This window comes from Symphodus melops (assembly GCF_947650265.1).
Source record: "Symphodus melops genome assembly, contig: scaffold_91, whole genome shotgun sequence".
NCBI classification, from domain to species: Eukaryota; Metazoa; Chordata; class Actinopteri; order Labriformes; family Labridae; genus Symphodus; species Symphodus melops.
In genome coordinates, this window is record NW_027636633.1 from 90,001 (window position 1) to 107,053 (window position 17,053).

Below are 17,053 nucleotides of genomic sequence, written 5' to 3' on the forward strand. Positions count from 1 at the left end.
AGAGAGAGAGTGTCTGTGTGAGCGGCACACTGCTGCAGGGAAGCATCACTCAATTATCCTCCATCCCGCCTGGACTTCAGCCAGCCGTTTGGGAATTCAACCCCACAGCCGTCCAATCAGCTGCTTGCTCCGCTGACCTGCAGTGACTGCAGGCTGTCTGCTGCTCAATGTCCACGGAACATTTATCAGCTCTGACTCCTCACTGTGCTCCTGCACCTCCTGGACCTGCTCTGACTCCTCACTGTGCTCCTGCACCTCCTGGACCTGCTCTGACTCCTCACTGTGCTCCTGCACCTCCTGGACCTGCTCTGACTCCTCACTGTGCTCCTGCACCTCCTGGACCTGCTCTGACTCCTCACTGTGCTCCTGCACCTCCTGGACCTGCTCTGACTCCTCACTGTGCTCCTGCACCTCCTGGACCTGCTCTGACTCCTCACTGTGTGACATACACACACACACACACACACACACACACACAGACATACAGACATAGACACACACACACACACATACACACACACACACACACACACACACACACACACACACACACACACAGACACACACACACACACACACACACACTAGCTCCTGCTTTGTTCCGATTAGTGGCCGGAACAATTACTGTAATCGTGTCATCTCACCGAAGGAGGAGATAAGGAAGACGGACCTCCTCCTCCTTCACCCCCCCACCCCCTCACTCTTATCACTCACTCTCACACACACACACACTCTCACACACACACACACACACACACACACACACACACACACACACACACACACAGACATACACACACACACACACACACACACACAGACATACACACACACACAGACATACACACACACACACACACACACACACAGACATACACACACACACAGACATACACACACACACACACACATACACACACACAGACACACACAGACATACACACACACACACACACACACACACACATACACACACACACACACACTCGTCTTCATCTGAAATGGGGATCGAAGTTGTGATAGTCACCTGTGGGGACCACCCTTTCTAAAGGTCTTAGAAGTCTGAAAAAAATCAGGTACACTAACCAGAGCTTTGTTATGCTATACACGCCTTCAAATATCTGAATTGATGAAGTAATGTTTTCACCATGCTATGTGGGGACTTATTAAAAAACAGATAAACATGGCTCATGAGGACCTAATTTGAATATTATTTGCATAATTCACACAACTTCCGCTTTGACTAGTGGGGACCTTTTGCAAGGCAAGGCAAGTTTATTTATAAAAAGTGAAAATACTCGATAAAGGAACAACTGTTAAAACTATTAAAAAAGGAAGTATGTGTTGCAGTAAGGCAGACAGTATATTTATAATGTAAAGAGTGAATAATAAAGTTTTAAGGCTGATTTAAAGGAGTTGAGTGTGCCAGCAGTCCTCAGGTGTTCAGGGAGTTTGTTCCACAGGTGAGGAGCGTAGTGACTAAACGCTGCTTCACCTTGTTTGGTTCTGACTCTGGGAACACTGAGTAAACCTCTTCCTGAGGACCTGAGCGGTCTGGTTGTTTTATATTCTATAAGTAGATCTGACATGTACTTAGGGCCAAGACCATTTAATGCTTTATAGACCAGTAGTCAGATTTTAAAGTCTCTGACACACAGGCAGCCAGTGATTGAAGCACAGGTGTAATGTGCTCCACCCTCTTTGTGTTGGTGAGGACTCTGGCTGCTGCGTTCTGGATCAGCTGCAGCTGTCGGACAGATTTTTTACTAAGGCCTGTAAACACACCCTTACAATAATCTGGAGCTGCAGCTATCGAATATTTTAGTAATCGAGTATTCTATCGAATATCCCGTCGATTAATCGAGTAATCGAATAAATCATACTTTTGTTTAATTAAGGTTTAACTCGTCTTGGGTCGTCCCTACAAACCTGCTTCTTTGCAGTTACCATGGAAACGCCTGCTTGTTACAGCCAACCACCTCTGCTCTACAGCTGCTGATGATGCTCACCATATTACTGACAGGGTCCCAAATTCACTTTCTGATTCACTGGTCAAGACGGCAGGTAGATGAAAAATACAGGCCAAACATGTTTTAATGGCTGAAATAACAAATAGTGTTTTGAGTAGCCGACACATCTGTTACACTACATTTAATAGAGAAAGCATTATGTTCTGTTCAATCAATCACAGAATCAATCATTATGTCAGATAAGGAAATTGAGAAACTTTAAATATATATTTGCTAAATTATTATTCCACAAACAAGTTCTGTCTTGATTTAGCTTTGAAGACATCAGAGATTTAATATAATCAGCCTGTATATTGTTAAAAGTGTATCTCTGTCTGCTCCTGCAGCGCGCTCACAGACTACAGAGACCAGAGACGTGTCTATGACAGAGACTGTGAGAGGACGTTAGCTGAGACTACAGAGACCATAGACGTGTCTATGACAGAGACTGTGAGAGGACGTTGCTATCGTTACGTTAGCTGAGACTACAGAGACCATAGACGTGTCTATGACAGAGACTGTGAGAGGACGCTGCTATCGTTATGTTAGCTGAGACTACAGAGACCATAGACGTGTCTATGACAGAGACTGTGAGAGGACGTTGCTATCGTTACGTTAGCTGAGACTACAGAGACCAGAGACGTGTCTATGACAGAGACTGTGAGAGGACGTTGCTATCGTTACGTTAGCTGCAAACACGGAGAGAGTGAACGGAGAAAAGCCGACCGTTTGACCGGATCACGTGTTCCCGACTGGGTCGTATGGATCACGGATCAACTGTGTGCTGACTAAAAGTTAAAAGGGGCACGCCGCGCTCGCGTGTGTGTGTCAGAGAGAGGAGCAGGTAGCTGCAGCTACATTAAACGTGTTTTATACTCATACCAAAGTTTTGATGACGCAAAAAAAAAAAAAAAACTTAACGAAGCCTTGAGGCAGCGAAAATTCCTCAATTTTTGTAATCGAATTATTCGAGTTATTCGAGGAATCGTTTCAGCTCTACAATAATCCAGCCTGCTGAAAATAAAAGCATGAACAAGTTTTTCTGAATCTTGTTTGGTCAGAAAACCTTTGATTCTTGCAATATTTTTCAAATGGTAATAAGCTGATTTTGTTACCATCTTAATGTGGTTGTTGAATTTGAGGTCTGAGTCCATAATCACACCAAGATTTCTGGCTTGATTTGTTGTTCTTAAGGACATGGATTCAAGTGCTGACCTCTGACCTTTCCTCTTTAGGGCCAAAAACAATCACCTCAGTCTTTTCTGGGTTCAGTTGTAAAAAGTTCTGACACATCCACTCAGTGATTTCGTTGATGCACTTGCTCAGTGAGTATAAGGCACTATGGTCATTCGTTGACACTGATATATAGAGCTGTGTGTCATCTGCATAATTATGATAGGAAACGTTGTAATATTCCATGATCTGAACAAGAGGGAGCATGTAGATGTTTTTGCGTGTGAGTTTGTGGGGGATGACCGTATTAAAAGCAGAGCTGTAGTCCACAAAGAGCATCCTGATGTAGGAGTCTTTGTTTTCCAGGTGGGACAGGGAATAGTGGAGGACAGCTGTGATGGCGTCTGAGGTGGACCTCAGTGGTGGTTGTCTGAAAACAGAACTTATATTGACAACAATGTTGTAGAATATCAAATTGACAGAAATAAATGGACAATTTGATGAAAATACTGTATAACATGCAAATTGTGTGAAAAGACAAAATCTGTAAGATGAGAGGCATGCCAACATACACCAGACTGTAGAGAAAAGTAGCTATTCAAATCAATTTTAAAACATTTCTTTCACTCCAGCCAAGCTCCGTCTGAATTCACAAATCTTGATCAAAACAGGAGTTGTGGGGACCTCTCACACACCATGTTGCAGTTCTCTGGTTCGATAAGTTTGGGGGAGGGTTTTCACACACTTTCCAATCAGACACTGACTGAAGGTGTGTTGTGGGGACGCCGTCAGTGTCCAAAATAGAGCAGTAATTAACCAATAACTAAATTTCTGTGAGGGTTGAATTCTGCCCTAAATATCCCACTACCACTAACTTTCTATATGCATTACATTAAACTCTTAGATTTAGATTAACATCCAAATAAATTTAAATTGCTCCAGAAAAACATCAATACAATAACGTGACAAATTGAGACTGTAGAATTAAATCTGAAGTCACAAATATGAATGTACCTGTTGAAGAGTGCTGCTGGGACCAGAAGCATCATCTTCCTTAGTGTCTGACCATGGGGAAGGATTCATCTGCTGCCATGGTGTTGGTTGTAATGGTGGTTGACTGAAAACAGATTTTAAATCGATATTTTAGAATATCAAATTGGAGAAAATGAATGGTGTTTTGTTGATGTTAGTAATTATGAACTGATAAATCACATCAGACACCAATTTACCTTTAACTGCACTGATGTACTTCACTTCTAATTGACATGTTTTGTCATGCTGAATGGCATCGTTAAGGGGGGTAATCCATGGCTGCATTTAAATTAGTTTGCATTGGATTCAGTGTCATGTATTTGATGTATTTGAAAGTATTAGCTATATCATATTTTTACAAACTCTTATGTCCAGGCACTTCAAAATGAAAGGAATGTCAAATTTCAAGTTGCTTTATTGTCTCAGGCTTCTATCTCAACCTGCGTTGAATTAGGTGAGTCACTTCAAAGGAGGTGAATACTTACTGCTTAATACAGCAATCACTGGTTTTAGATTTTATACTTTCAATTAATAATTTGCCTTGTAAAAATCCAGCTTCACTTTGACACAAGTCTTTTTTGTGGATTGTTGTCAAAAAGCTTACTAGCTGGTTTAGCTAATTAACTAGGTAGCTCTACATTATACATTCAGCGACACCTAATGCACTTTTAAACTTTCATTCCTTTAACTACTTCAATATGATAGCTGTCAAAACTAAAAGAAAGTTTCATGATCGAAATTTCTCTAGGAGGCAAATGTCAAAATCTATGGTTTTGAATGTACACTATATATTCATCTAATCTAACATCAAAAATAAAAACTACACCCTTAAAATGTTAAACTATTAGCAGAATCAATTTCACCACACATCTTCCAAGAGCATTCATTTAGGCTAAATATTTAGCTGTGTCATCTTAGTTTGCATTAACTTCTTCACACTAAATTGCATGACAGTGTAATTAATACTAGCCAATTGGAAAGATGTAATAAAACATAAGACCCACACTCAGTAGCCTTGATAGGTAGTTAGCTATACAGGCTAGGTTATTTGCAGGGTAGCTAACAAAGCTAGCCTGCTTAATAACCCTGCTAGGCTATTAGCAGGGCAGCTAACAAAGCAATTCTACTAACCAACCAAAGCTAACAAACTAAATTTGGAGGGTAGAACACTAGTTATATTGGTTTGTCATACAAATGTGCTTACCTTGTATTTCACTCTGCAAGTTTGAAGCCTCTTAACAGATGCAAATAATCTTCTTCCTTCTCACTTGTGTCGGCATTTAACACTGAAAATGTTTTTGCTGGGAAAATCATTCCTCATGAGGACCAGGAAGTGGTCACTAACCAACCAGGAAGTGGGCGGTAACCAACCATATTTGGAGTGAGTGTGTGTGCGGACCAGAGGGTGCACCAGCAACCAAAAATACACTAGGGGCGCTGTGAGCTTCACACACACACATATTTGCACTGAAAAACCTGTGACATGGGCCAGCTCTAAAAAACCCATAGGCACCTTTATTTTAGCTCTGGTAGTCATTTTAAACGGTTTCCCTTATGGGGACCTGGTTTTTGGTCCCCATACTGCAAGAGGTCCCCATGACGTGACTGTGTAAACACGTTTCTGTCCCCACAACGTCATGAATACGAGTACACACACACACACACATACACACACATACACACACACACACACACACACACACACACAGACATACACACACACACACATAGCATGGATACTTTGGTCTGAAACATTTCAAGCAGACGGCGTCGCTCTTGTGTTGAAATCAGTGAAAGAAGTACTGTCACTTTAAATTCTACTGACCTCTGATATACATATATATTTATATATATGTATATATTTATATATATGTGTTATATATACATATATAAATATATACATATATATAAATATATACATATATATAAATATATATTTATTTATTTATATATAAAACATACTTGTTATATATAATATATAATGTTATATATATACACACACATATATATATGTGTGTGTGTGTGTGTGTCTGTTATATATATATATATAACAGACACACACACACACACATAACAAACGAGCACAGGGATGTCTCTCGAGCACAGGGATGTCCATAAGTGCACGTGGCACCAGGACTCCCTAGGCCGGAGGTCGATGATAGACTTTGTGGTCATGTGGTCTGACCTCTGGCCGTGCGTCTCAGTCACTCAGGTGAAGAGAGGGGCTGAGCTGTCAGCTGATCACCACCTGGTGGTGAGCTGGATGCGCTGGCAGGGGAGGAAGCCGGTCAGACTCTGCAGGTCCAAGCGTGTAATGGGTCTGCTGGGAACGTCTGGCTAAACCCTCTGTTAGCGAGGTCTTCATCTCCCACCTCCAGGAGGCTGGAGACATGGAGCCCGAGGGAGGCTGGAGACATGGAGCCCGAGGGAGGCTGGAGACATGGAGCCCGAGGGAGGCTGGGGACATGGAGCCTGAGGGAGGCTGGAGGCTGGAGACATGGAGCCTGAGGGAGGCTGGGGACATGGAGCCCGAGGGAGGCTGGAGACATGGAGCCCGAGGGAGGCTGGAGGCTGGAGACATGGAGCCTGAGGGAGGCTGGAGGCTGGAGACATGGAGCCTGAGGGAGGCTGGAGACATGGAGCCCGAGGGAGGCTGGAGACATGGAGCCCGAGGGAGGCTGGAGACATGGAGCCCGAGGGAGGCTGGGGACATGGAGCCTGAGGGAGGCTGGAGGCTGGAGACATGGAGCCTGAGGGAGGCTGGGGACATGGAGCCCGAGGGAGGCTGGAGACATGGAGCCCGAGGGAGGCTGGAGACATGGAGCCCGAGGGAGGCTGGAGACATGGAGCCCGAGGGAGGCTGGGGACATGGAGCCTGAGGGAGGCTGGGGACATGGAGCCCGAGGGAGGCTGGAGACATGGAGCCCGAGGGAGGCTGGAGACATGGAGCCTGAGGGAGGCTGGAGACATGGAGCCCGAGGGAGGCTGGAGACATGGAGCCCGAGGGAGGCTGGGGACATGGAGCCCGAGGGAGGCTGGAGACATGGAGCCCGAGGGAGGCTGGAGACATGGAGCCCGAGGGAGGCTGGAGACATGGAGCCCGAGGGAGGCTGGGGACATGGAGCCCGAGGGAGGCTGGAGACATGGAGCCCGAGGGAGGCTGGAGACATGGAGCCCGAGGGAGGCTGGAGACATGGAGCCCGAGGGAGGCTGGAGACATGGAGCCCGAGGGAGGCTGGAGACATGGAGCCTGAGGGAGGCTGGGGACATGGAGCCCGAGGGAGGCTGGAGACATGGAGCCTGAGGGAGGCTGGAGACATGGAGCCTGAGGGAGGCTGGAGACATGGAGCCTGAGGGAGGCTGAGGACATGGAGCCTGAGGGAGGCTGGGGACATGGAGCCCGAGGGAGGCTGGAGACATGGAGCCCGAGGGAGGCTGGAGACATGGAGCCCGAGGGAGGCTGGAGACATGGAGCCCGAGGGAGGCTGGAGACATGGAGCCCGAGGGAGGCTGGAGACATGGAGCCTGAGGGAGGCTGGGGACATGGAGCCCGAGGGAGGCTGGAGACATGGAGCCTGAGGGAGGCTGGGGACATGGAGCCCGAGGGAGGCTGGAGACATGGAGCCTGAGGGAGGCTGGAGACATGGAGCCTGAGGGAGGCTGGAGACATGGAGCCTGAGGGAGGCTGGGGACATGGAGCCCGAGGGAGGCTGGAGACATGGAGCCTGAGGGAGGCTGGGGACATGGAGCCCGAGGGAGGCTGGAGACATGGAGCCTGAGGGAGGCTGGGGACATGGAGCCCGAGGGAGGCTGGAGACATGGAGCCTGAGGGAGGCTGGAGACATGGAGCCCGAGGGAGGCTGGAGACATGGAGCCCGAGGGAGGCTGGAGACATGGAGCCTGAGGGAGGCTGGAGACATGGAGCCTGAGGGAGGCTGGGGACATGGAGCCTGAGGGAGGCTGGGGACATGGAGCCCGAGTGGACCATGTTCTCCACTGTCAAAGAGGCTGCTCTGAGCTGTGGTCGTCTATCGTGGATACTCTGCAGATTCTGAGGGTCGATGATGTCAGAGCTCTGAATGGCGTTCATCCTCCTCTGACCCTTCATGTCACACGGCTCCATCACTGCTGTTTGCTTTGCAGTAAATAATCAGAGGAGAAAAGATGTTTAACATAATCTGAGGCTGTAGTGACCTCACTGTTCACTTCCTGCACGGCCCTCTCCTGACCTTTGACCTCTCTATTTAGCACGTGTTTACTGTGTGTACCTGTGAGAGGGAGATAACACAAGGCTAACACCTCGTTCCCCTGAGTGGAAGATGCAGATTAAAACAGAATAATATAAACATGAGCCCCTGCTCTTTGCACAGGGAAACCCCTCAGAAGTTTGAATCACTCTCAGCCCTCCGGCTCTTTCGATGTGCTCAAACATTTACTTCAAACTAAAACATCTTGTGTGTCACAGTGGGAGCTCTGACATCTGGCTCCTGTATAAACCAGCCCTCATGCACACGAGGGGAGGGCTGTGATTGGCTTATACTTCCTCTTATTGACTCCTGCTCAGCACATACGCAGCAGTCACTGAGTGACCACGAGGCAGAGACGAGACAAACTGTACTTCTTCTTTTTAAAGAATTTAATAAAAAATCAAAAACGATAAAATCATCGATATTGTAGAATTAAAAACAGAACAAAGTAAATTAAAAGCAAAAAACCTTTTATTAGCTGATAATTTACAAAGATTGTTCTTCAGTGGAGAAAGATGGGATCATGTGACAAGAGCGCTCTATGTGGCGTGATGGGGGAGTGGCTCTATGTGGCGTGATGGGGGAGTGGCTCTATGTGGCGTGATGGGGGAGTGGCTCTATGTGGCGTGATGGGGGAGTGGCTCTATGTGGCGTGATGGGGGAGTGGCTCTATGTGGCGTGATGGGGGAGTGGCTCTATGTGGCGTGATGGGGGAGTGGCTCTATGTGGCGTGATGGGGGAGTGGCTCTATGTGGCGTGATGGGGAGTGGCTCTATGTGGCGTGATGGGGGAGTGGCTCTATGTGGCGTGATGGGGAGTGGCTCTATGTGGCGTGATGGGGGAGTGGCTCTATGTGGCGTGATGGGGGAGTGGCTCTATGTGGCGTGATGGGGGAGTGGCTCTATGTGGCGTGATGGGGGAGTGGCTCTATGTGGCGTGATGGGGGAGTGGCTCTATGTGGCGTGATGGGGGAGTGGCTCTATGTGGCGTGATGGGGGAGTGGCTCTATGTGGCGTGATGGGGGAGTGGCTCTATGTGGCGTGATGGGGGAGTGGCTCTATGTGGCGTGATGGGGGAGTGGCTCTATGTGGCGTGATGGGGGAGTGGCTCTATGTGGCGTGATGGGGGAGTGGCTCTATGTGGCGTGATGGGGGAGTGGCTCTATGTGGCGTGATGGGGGAGTGGCTCTATGTGGCGTGATGGACAGTGGCTCTATGTGGCGTGATGGGGGAGTGGCTCTATGTGGCGTGATGGGGGAGTGGCTCTATGTGGCGTGATGGGGGAGTGGCTCTATGTGGCGTGATGGGCAGTGGCTCTATGTGGCGTGATGGGGGAGTGGCTCTATGTGGCGTGATGGGGGAGTGGCTCTATGTGGCGTGATGGGGGAGTGGCTCTATGTGGCGTGATGGGGAGTGGCTCTATGTGGCGTGATGGGGGAGTGGCTCTATGTGGCGTGATGGGGGAGTGGCTCTATGTGGCGTGATGGGGGAGTGGCTCTATGTGGCGTGATGGGGGAGTGGCTCTATGTGGCGTGATGGGGGAGTGGCTCTATGTGGCGTGATGGGGGAGTGGCTCTATGTGGCGTGATAGGGGAGTGGCTCTATGTGGCGTGATGGGGGAGTGGCTCTATGTGGCGTGATGGGGGAGTGGCTCTATGTGGCGTGATGGGGGAGTGGCTCTATGTGGCGTGATGGGGAGTGGCTGTATGTGGCGTGATGGGGGAGTGGCTCTATGTGGCGTGATGGGGGAGTGGCTCTATGTGGCGTGATGGGGGAGTGGCTCTATGTGGCGTGATGGGGGAGTGGCTCTATGTGGCGTGATGGGGAGTGGCTCTATGTGGCGTGATGGGGAGTGGCTCTATGTGGCGTGATGGGGGAGTGGCTCTATGTGGCGTGATGGGGGAGTGGCTCTATGTGGCGTGATGGGGGAGTGGCTCTATGTGGCGTGATGGGGGAGTGGCTCTATGTGGCGTGATGGGGCAGTGTCTCTATGTGGCGTGATGGGGGAGTGGCTCTATGTGGCGTGATGGGGAGTGGCTCTATGTGGCGTGATGGGGAGTGGCTCTATGTGGCGTGATGGGGGAGTGGCTCTATGTGGCGTGATGGGGGAGTGGCTCTATGTGGCGTGATGGGGGAGTGGCTCTATGTGGCGTGATGGGGGAGTGGCTCTATGTGGCGTGATGGGGGAGTGGCTCTATGTGGCGTGATGGGGGAGTGGCTCTATGTGGCGTGATGGGCAGTGGCTCTATGTGGCGTGATGGGCAGTGGCTCTATGTGGCGTGATGGGGGAGTGGCTCTATGTGGCGTGATGGGCAGTGTCTCTATGTGGCGTGATGGGGGAGTGGCTCTATGTGGCGTGATGGGGAGTGGCTCTATGTGGCGTGATGGGGCAGTGGCTCTATGTGGCGTGATGGGCAGTGGCTCTATGTGGCGTGATGGGGGAGTGGCTCTATGTGGCGTGATGGGCAGTGGCTCTATGTGGCGTGATGGGGCAGTGTCTCTATGTGGCGTGATGGGGGAGTGGCTCTATGTGGCGTGATGGGGAGTGGCTCTATGTGGCGTGATGGGGGAGTGGCTCTATGTGGCGTGATGGGGAGTGGCTCTATGTGGCGTGATGGGGGAGTGGCTCTATGTGGCGTGATGGGGGAGTGGCTCTATGTGGCGTGATGGGGGAGTGGCTCTATGTGGCGTGATGGGGGAGTGGCTCTATGTGGCGTGATGGGGGAGTGGATCTATGTGGCGTGATGGGGGAGTGGATCTATGTGGCGTGATGGGGGAGTGGCTCTATGTGGCGTGATGGGGGAGTGGATCTATGTGGCGTGATGGGGGAGTGGCTCTATGTGGCGTGATGGGGGAGTGGATCTATGTGGCGTGATGGGGGAGTGGCTCTATGTGGCGTGATGGGGGAGTGGATCTATGTGGCGTGACAGGCAAGGCACTTGTGAGTATTTCACTATGAGGTAGAATGTAGATAAATTAAAGTATTAACAATATAAACAGAGTGCAGATTAAGTTACAAAGTGAGGTAGTGCGTTGAAAGGTAGCAAATAGTGCAAATAGCATAAACAGTAAACGGCTGTGCAGAGTTTTTAGAGCTCCTCCTCCTCTTCATCATCAGGTGAAATCAGTGTCCTCGCTCCTCTTCATCATGTGTGTGAAGTGTGTTGTTGTAAATCCACTCTGATCCTGTATTTGATCATGTCTATAAACCCCTCTATTTCAGCCCTGCTCAGAACAGGCTGTTTCTGTGTCTGTAGCTTTAAATATGTAAATGAGCTGTGTCTGACCACGCCCCCTCTCTGGAAGGGCTCGGGTGTACTCGCTGCTTTCTGGCTCCATGTCCTATTGTTTACGGTGAGAAGGCAGACTCAGAGGGCAGAACAAACACCTAGCTGTGGGAGTGTCACCCACCTGGGGGAGGGGCTACTGCCCTTTGTGATGTCATGAAGGGGAGGGGCTACTGCCCTTTGTGATGTCATGAAGGGAACATCTCCAAACGGCCTGTTTGAGGACACATTCTCTGAAAAGACTTTTCTCATCTCTTTTCTAACATGGACTAGTTAAGATATAAAGGAGCTGCTACAGAAAGTATGTTTTATTTGTGATGTGAATTTTTATTGTAATTTTAAAATCGATATAAATGAAAAATGAAAGTCGGGTTTGTAGTCGGACTAGAGACAAGTGGATTTTTTAATGTGACTGTTCATGAAGGCTTCTTAATAGTTAATTCAGTAAAGAGCGACGTCTTCATCATGACCGGATGTGACCACATGCTTCTATGACATCACAGGTCTTTAACCCCTTCATGTACTGGACATTCAGCAAACTCAGTTATACACATGAGACATCAGATAAACTCTGCTGCAGCTCCTGACCTGAACTCACCCAGGTTTACACTCCCCACACTGCTCTGATTGACCTTCACTACACCTGAACTCACCCAGGTTTACACTCCCCACACTGCTCTGATTGACCTTCACTACACCTGAGATCAGAACCAGGTTTACACTCCCCACACTGCTCTGATTGACCTTCACTACAGCTCACCTGAGATCAGAACCGTCACACCTGAAGGTTCTGTACTCACTCATGAGACTTGCTGCTGTATGTTGCAGTAAAGCGCCCCCTGGTGTCCTGATGTGCTTATTACAGCAGATGTTCAGGATTCTGACTAATGGTTTAAAACTCTTCACTCTGAACAACATGAAGCTTGTTTATAACTTTAATATTTAATAGTTTATAGACTATAATCTTTATGTTCCTTTCTGCCCTGTGAGTTCCTTTAACTCTTTATCACAGTTATTCATCCAAACACGAGCGCCTCATCGAACTGCTAAAACTACACTCACTTTAAACAGATGCACTAAACCTGATCATTGGTGATTTCCACCTCGTCTCCCTGAAGAAGTCACTGTGATGACTCTCACGTGTTAAATGGTTCCATCTTCTCCCGTCTGGACGCAGGTAGAACGTCCCTGCCAAACGAGGACACACAAACACAGTGTTGTCCCATCAGTGAAATGAAGGAGATGTAATAATACCATCTGCTGTTGGAGCATTGTGATTATATTTATTGATCTCTGCACTTTTCATTTGGTCTTTCATTGATCTGGTTTTCACCTCACTTTTCCTCACCATCATTTATTGATCGCTGGTCAAATCCTGTCCTTGCTTTTACTTCATTGATGGTATAGTCAATAGATAATATAGATAATATAAATATAGGTATATAGATAATTTGTATCTTGTTTTGTCTTATTCTTCCTGATGGGTGACCTTTCCCTTTATTGTTGAGCTCTGTGGTCACCTGATCATGTTCAGTCCTGTGCTGCTGTTTGTGTGACTCTTCTCCAGGTAGCTGCTGCAGCTGTTTCCTCTGTTCCAACCTTTAACTGATCACTGATCAGTTGAGTGAGCGGTTGCTTCTTGTTAAAAGCTGAAGACGAGTCAGTAAATAAAAGTCTTCAGGGTTAGGGTGGGTGTTTATGTTCATGCGTGTACATCCTTTAATGCCCTTTACCTGTTTGATACTCAAAGTGGGAGGAGTCTCGTTTATCACACGCTAAGAGACAACCTCATCTTCACATGTTCTAAACATCCAGTGTCTCCTTCTGTTCCAGCTGCTGGAGGAGAACATCGTCACCTTTGTGAAGAACGAGCTGAAGAGAGTCCAGAGGGTTCTGAGTCCAGATTACCCAGAATGCTTAGAGAGTCAGAGTGAGGATGAAGAGCAGAGGAGAAGCTGTAAAGAGGCATTTTTGAAGATCACTCTCCACTTCCTGAGGAGAATGAAGCAGGAGGAGCTGGCTGACAGTCTGCAGAGCAGTAAGAACATCTGAACAGATTTCATATTTAGAAAAAGGACAAAGAGGTTTAAACTCAGATAGTCATGTGATCTATATCAGGATCTGTTCATTGATCTCACTTCTTTCTTCATTCAGGAACATTTGGTCCAGAGTGCCGGCGTAAACTGAAATGTAACCTGAAGGAGAAGTTCCAGTGTGTGTTTGAGGGGATCGCTAAAGCAGGAAACCCAGCCCTTCTGAACCAGATCTACACAGAGCTCTTCATCACAGAGGGAGGGACTGGAGAGGTCAACGAGGAACACGAGGTCAGACAGATTGAAACAGCATCCAGGAAACCAGACAGAGCAGAAACAACCATCAGACAAGAAGACATCTTTAAAGCTTCACCTGGAAGAGATGAACCAATCAGAAGAGTGCTGACTATCAGATTTAAATGGAGGAAAAGATATGAAGCAATTTGAGAGGTTAATAAATATAACTTCATATTGCAGCTTGGTGAGTTATTGGGAAAAGGACCTTCAACAGTCTTCTCTCTGATGATCACGGTGAGGAGTCTGGGACATGAAGCTGGTTCCTGCATCACAGAGGATGGGGGGACCATATATATGTGAAACTGTTTTGAGGGTAAGAAGAGACTGATCCAGATCCTGACTCGTTCTCACTGGACTCCCTGCTGATGGTTCAGACTGAAGCCTGCAGGGAGTGTCCCATGATTCATACGTCCACCTATAGAAGACATTACTCAGATGAACTTTTGTGTCCTCAGTGATCCCCAGCTGACACACAGGCCTTCATTCAAACCAGTATAATGGCTGACCCCAGGTGACCCCAGGTGACCCCAGGTGACCCCAGGTGACCCCTGTGTGATGAGCTGGGGATCATATGTTCAGGACAGATCTTCAGGTAAAGCATACATTACTGATTTTATTGGGAAATTGGACAAACTCCTGGTGCATTTAAATGTTTTTATTATTTCTCTTTTTGTTAATTATATTATTTGTATTTATTTATTGTGGGTATTGTTTGTGTGTTATTGTTTATAATTCAGCTGTTTGATTTGATGACCATAATGTGACACTGTGCTGTTCCTGTTTACAGGACATGACCCCCCATGATCATCCACTACTGCTGTCCTCAGCTGCTGTGTGGGACTGGGCTGACTGGTCGCTGTTACTGGGAGGTCGGGTGGAGAGGAGTGGTTTCTGTATCAGAGGAATCAGAAGGAGACATTAATGAACGTGTGTTTGGATCTAATGATCAGTCCTGAGTCTGCTCTGATGAAGGTTTTGTGGACTGTCCTGCTGGATCTCTGTCCTTCTACAGAGTCTCCTCTGACACACTGATCCACCTCCACACATTCAACACCACATTCACTGAACCGGTCTATCCTGGGTTCTGGTTCTGGTCTCCTGGTTCTTCAGTGTCTCTGTGTGGTGTGTCGGTCTGAGAAACATTGCAGACTGAAGACCAGCTGACTCTGTTCACTCTGTCCAGCTGCTGCTCTGTTTCATGGTTGGTGGGTGTGGTTAAGGGGGGGGGGGGGGGGGGGGGGCTGCTGATCTCACCAATCAAAGAGAAGCTCTGATAATCCTTAAATCTGATCCTGGATCAGGGTCATCCAGACAGGATCAAAGTGAGCCGGATCACCTGATCCTGGAGTGTGATCAGCTTCTCTGACATCATCATCAGGAACAAAAATAAAGTGAGCTAACAAACCTGAACTTCAGGAGGCCTGCAATCGATCAGACAGAACCTCCACACCAGGATCAGAAACCAGTGTAGGGACCATGACACTGTTTAATCAGATCCACCTACAGATCCTGGAGGACGTTATACAGCCACTCTACCAGGTCACATGGCCCACCTCCACGCCGCGCTCTCCCCGACAGAAACGTGTCCACGCCTTTGTCTCCTCCAGGCTGGACCACTGAAGCTCGTCCTCAGAGAGTCTCCAGAAGCTCCAAAACGTCCAGAACAGCACCGCTAGGATCCTGATGCTCCCAGTCTGTGGAGTGCTCTCCCCGACCAGCTGAGGGCGCCACAGTCTGTGGACACTTTTAAAAAGTCCCCCCCCCCACACACACCTCTTTACCAGAGCCTTGACATAATATTCTCATGGTTCATTTTTCATGGATGAAATAGTTTTTTTAAACACTGCAGCACTGTGAGAATATTTCTAGAAATGTAAAGTTAATAAATACATGTTTTAAGAGGATTGAATTCTTTGTCCTGCTGCCTTCATATTCTGCAAACAGTTTCACAACGTGTGAACCTGTGCCTTCTCTCAGCTCCTGAATCAGAGAACCATGGAGACGATAATGAACAGGCTGATATCAAATAATACAGTGGTGTCCAAACTTTTTTTCTTGCGGGCCAAAATTGTGGCGTTAGAATCGCTCACGGGCCACAGGGGTTTTTGTTTTTTTTTAAATATTGGAAGGAACTTTTTGTATTTTGACCTCTTCAAAAAATAATGTAAATACACAATAACTAACTACAGTGGGAAACTGTTGTGTTCTCATTTTTTGTAAAGAATAGTCAGGCTTTTATAGGTCTCCCTCGCTAACATGAAGAAGAAAAAAAGAATGAAATATGTCATCTGATGAGGCCTGGGGCCAAAATCTTCTGATTCTTTGATTTGAAGTCAAGGGCCACAAACAATCCACTCAAGGGCCACAAATGGCCCCCGGGCCGCACTTTGGACCCCCCTGAAATAATCCTTCATGAGGTCAAATGACAGACAAAGCTTCTGTTCATCAGTGAGATAACAGACTCACAGCTCTGAGACAGGTGTTTTAAACTCTTCATGCTGACGTCATGGTAATAAACTGTAAACTCTTTAAGACACGTTCAATAGTTCCATCTGAGTCTCATAGACCAGTAGAAACAGCAGACACACTGCCCCACCTGCCCCACCTGCTCCACCTGCCCCACCTGCCCCACCTGCTCCACCTGCCCCACCTGCCCCACCTGCCCCACCTGCTCCACCTGCCCCACCTGCCCCACCTGCTCCACCTGCCCCACCTGCCCCACCTGCCCCACCTGCTCCACCTGCCCCACCTGCCCCACCTGCTCCACCTGCCCCACCTGCCCCACCTGCCCCACCTGCCCCACCTGCCCCACCTGCCCCTTAATAAAACATCCTGCCCCACCTGCCCCTTAATAAAACATCCTGCCCCACCTGCCCCACCTGCCCATTAATAAAACATCCTGCCCCACCTGCCCCTTAATAAAACATCCTGCCCCACTGATGGAGGCAGATCTCTCCATCTGTCACACAGGTAGGA